Below are 4,655 nucleotides of genomic sequence, written 5' to 3'. Positions count from 1 at the left end.
GGTCGCTGCGAAGTGAGCGCTCGGCTCTCACCTCCCCGCTTTTGTGCGGCGGCAACGCGCGCTGAGTGACACCGCGAACGGGATTGATCCGCTATCGATTCGCCGCCGCTCATTTGCTGAAGTGGCGAACAGACGGCTTTGCTGTGAGGTGTGATGGGTCCCCGCGTTCTGCGAGGGGAAGTGGTTCCTCTCGATGCTGTGCCTCCAAGTTGTTTTATTTCTACCTCACCCGAAGCCCAGAGGCAGCGAGAAGTGAGGGCAGCTCGCTGTGTAACCGCGGGGCACAGCCCCGGGCCTTGAAGAGTGGGGTAAAGAGCGGCATGAAGGAATTGGACACAGCGATCCTTATGGGCCCCTTCCAACCCGGGGTGTTCTGTGGTTCTCTGATTGCATTTCTTGTCCATTCCGGTGTTGGCTGAAAAATGCTGTGGAAGTTTATGCCTCACAAATGTTGATGGAAAAGGAAAAAAAAGGAGGTAGGAAAAGGGAAAAAAAAAAAAAAGGATGATTTTCTGTACTTTTCATAAACTTTCCCAAACTTTTCCTTAAGGAAGCCCCCTAAATCTATGTTGTCATAACTCAATTGGAAAACAACAAAAAAAAAAGTAACTATTTCCTCCATTTTTTTCCATAATTAATAGGAAAAAAAAAAAACAAAACATAATAGTGTTGCAGTAAATCTTCCTTCCTTCCTTCCTTCCTTCCTTCCTTCCTTCCTTCCTTCCCTTCCCTTCCCTTCCCTTCCCCTTAAGTAAAGGGTTCTTTTTCTTCCATGTCATGGTATAAAATTGCATTAATAAAAGAATGTTTATCATCTTCGTGATCCATTAATCAGAAAAGTTTCTAAAAAACTTCTAAAAATCACTAAAGAATATGGTTTGTCCAAAAAAAAAAAAAACCGTGAACTCTTCAGTGCTGTGCACAGCAATTTGCATTTCTCTTACATTTTTTTTCTGAAAAAACAGATTCTCCAGCAGTATATTAAATCAAAAGCAACGAGCTGCACAGACTGACATTTAGTTACACAAAGTTTATAAGAAATTAAGGCACTGAATACAGAGTGACTTTTTTGGAACTATCCAAACACAAGAAAATGTGAATAGAATTCTTGAAGATGAATGAGGCCATCGCAGTGGGTCACTTAGGGATCTCAGAATAAAATCTGAAAGATCCTGCAGAAATAGTGCCGCTGCCTTTGGAAATGATGCAGTGGCATAGCAGTCTGTCAGAAGGTTGCACAACACAAATCATTACAGGTGAGGATATAAGAGGCTGGAAACTGCTCAGGGAGGGGAGCAGCTTCCCAAACAGCATGAGCACTGGCCTTTATAGAATCACAGAATCATGGAATCATTGTGGTTGGAAAAGACCTCTAAGATCATCTTGTCCAACTGTCAACCACCATGCCTTCTAACCACATCCCTCAGTGCCACATCTCCACAGTTCAACACCTCCAGCGACGGTGACTCCCCCATCTCCCTGCGCAGCCTGTGCCAATGCCTCACCCCACACTTTCTGAGAAGAAATTTTTACCTAATATTCAACCTCAGCCTCCCCTGAAGCAACTAAAAGCCATTCGCTCTCGTCCTATCACTGCTACCTGGGAGAAGAGGCCAACCCCACCTTGCTACAACCTCCTTTCAGGGAGTTGTAGAGATATCCGTTTCCCTAATGCCTGCTGAGGTCTGTGTGGCAAAGGGGGAGGGCTCATTGCTCAGGTCCACTATCCTAGTCCTCAGTCATCGCTGTGACTTGCTGGTACATCCCATGGTTGTGCTGCCTGCCGTGTTCTCTCTTGGCATCTCACCCATTCTCCCAAGACGCAACCTGCATTATCATAACTCACAGCTCCTTGCATCAGCATCATCTTGTACTGTTCTTTTCTGGACAACAAACCTAGTCCCTTGGGGGCAGTAATTTAGAAATGTCAGTTCTCTCCTCCCAGTATTCTGCAGATCCAGAGATCTTCTCATTCACATCAGGAAATAACACAAGACTTAGGAACTGTGTTTATTTTTGTATTTGATGCATCATGGCTCATTTCCACATAAGCAGTACTCAGGCAGTACAGCTTTCTGAAGAAGCATCTTTCCTTACAAAGCAGTTTTTTCGCATGCTTCCACTACAGCACCACAAACTCCCCTGAGCTGTGCTCATGTTGTTACACAGAGGGCTGACTTGAGGGTTTTGGCAGGTTTTTGCATCTTCATTTGAAAGCATGCTCTGGAATTTGCTTGACTCGCTCCTCTGGAAAAGGAGAGAGGTCATTTCTTGTTTCCCAGTGCAGGAAAACTTATTTTGCAGCAGTCGGTGGTGGGCATGAGCTTAGCTGGCAGCAATGGGAAAAGAGATGGAGGGGAATCCAGGCTGCAGCACTATTACCATTGTAGCACTGCGGAGGTTTGTAATAGTGCAAATAGTACTTATTGTTGTTTATTGGATTAAAAGAACAGTGAGATGAAGACTGCTGGGGATGAGTGACATATATAAGGCTGGCCCACAGTATCCTGTAATCTAGCCAAAGGCCAACCAGAAGGGCTTGTATTCTGAAGGAAAACATTATCAAGTGTCTGGACTCATTTTTATGAATATTAACTCCTTCAAAGCTGCTGGTAATAAATTAAGACAAAAAACATTGTTTTGAATCCCTCTTAAGATGTGAAGATTTTCACAAGTGGAGGAAATGGAGTGAAAATTTGCACTGGAGAACATATGGCTACATTACAAGAGATTGCGAGCCCCATAAAATGGCCTATTTCCTTTTTATGGCTCTCTGAACCACGTAGTGAGCTCATCCTATCAGGCTGCCAGTGGCTAAACTGAACTGGAAACAGCAAAGCCCTGAGCATTGTTGTGCAGGAGTTTGTTGTTTGTGTAACTCTGCCATCCCAGGGGGGCTGGCCATTTATTCCCCTATTTGTTTCCTTCCCTGAATTGCCTTAATTCAACTAAATTCTGTCAGCACTTAAACCAAGAGGACCCTATTAAAGGCAAATGGACTGCGTGTTTTTCCTCCATAGATGCTCATCATTCAAACTGCCCAGCTGTGGGATGAAGTGGGAGTCACATTGCCTCGGGTTGTATCTTGGAGAAAAAAAGAAAAGAAGAAGCAATTACAATGGCAATTCCTCTGTCCATAAGAGCCAAATTTGATCTGCCCTGCTCCACACAATCCCACCCACTTTGCTCCAGCCTGCAAGGAGACACGTGGGACAGGCAGCATGGCTGCTGCTCCATGGCCACCACTAGCCAGCACAGAGGATTCCCATTTGCTGCACAAGAACCCCTACAGATCACAGCTTATCACTCTCCTATTGGCCATCATGTTTTTGAGTGCAGGACTTCAGATTTCATTAGCCACCCCAGTTGGATGCAGATTGTTTCCTTCCACTGAGTTCTGTGTGTGGTTTGCATTTATACCCACAGAGATTTGGTCCTCCTGCTCATACCAATCAGAGGAACTAGAGTTGTATGATATTTTTACATCATCTTTATGGAGAGGTAGATTGGGAACAGAGCATTTCTGTGCTTGTGTCCCCAGTCTGGGTGCTGCCTACAATCCTGTGATTTAAGAAAATCAGTGTGTATTTATAACTTCTGCTATTTAGTTTGAGCAGACAAACTCTTTGAGAAAACAGCATCATATGGTGCAATGCAGCTCCTTCAATTCATTAATTGCATATTTCCAGTGATAACAAAAAATAAAATTTTAAAAATTTGTGAGGCTGTGACTTGAGGAAATGATACATCATCTGCTGCAGAACCAGAATTTGGAACTCCAGAGGTTTTGCTGTTTTGAGTGCTGATTTCAGCAGTGGTCAGAGGGGAACACTGCTAACATTTCAATTTAAAAGTATCTATAATTGTTTCTAGGAGTATGTGAACCATCCCAGGCCTTCAGTCTAGCAGAAGGAAGAAATTTATCTCTCCAAGCTTCTCATAAGTTACTGTGCTATTGTAAGACACATGTCTTAGGAAGAGAATTCAGACGTATGTGTACTTGAAGCATCTTCCATTTCTGGAAAGTGCATTTTTCCATATGTTTTGAAAACATATTAATACAGAAGCTTGTTTGACATGAAGTGATGGACTGCAAGTTCATTGAATTACTGTTCATTGAGATAGACAGGAAATTCCTGGTATTCTTCCTAACTTAATCTGAAATTACAATGTGACCTCTGGTAGAATAGGTCAGAAGTAGGGCCATATGTATAAATGACAACTCACATGGAAGTTTTGATTGTGGCAGCTATCATTACACAGCCTATTAATACAGAAATTACACAGTGGATACATAATCTGGCTTGTCTGTCACAGATGAATTCTTGCTTACAAGAAATTCACTGAGCTTTACAATGCTATTCCTTTTTAAAAAATGAATGGGAAAAAGCGTAGCTATTTCAAGTGAGAAGAATGTCTGTAAAGAATGGTGAAGACCATATATAATCTTTTCATTTCTTCTACAGGTTTATAAAGAGCTTTGGGTTATTTTTGTTGGAGTTTTTCTGTTTGTCTGTCTTTGGGAAGGGGATTAGATTGGTTGGTTTTGGTGGTTATTGGTGGTGTTTCATGGTTGGTTGTTTTTTTTTTTCCTTAAGATGAAGGAGAATTATAAAAACATTGTTTGGGGTTCTTTTTTTGTTACTTTGTTGTGT

This window comes from Meleagris gallopavo, chromosome 2 (genome assembly GCF_000146605.3).
Source record: "Meleagris gallopavo isolate NT-WF06-2002-E0010 breed Aviagen turkey brand Nicholas breeding stock chromosome 2, Turkey_5.1, whole genome shotgun sequence".
Taxonomy (NCBI): Eukaryota; Metazoa; Chordata; class Aves; order Galliformes; family Phasianidae; genus Meleagris; species Meleagris gallopavo.
Note: the sequence above shows the minus strand (reverse complement) of the source record.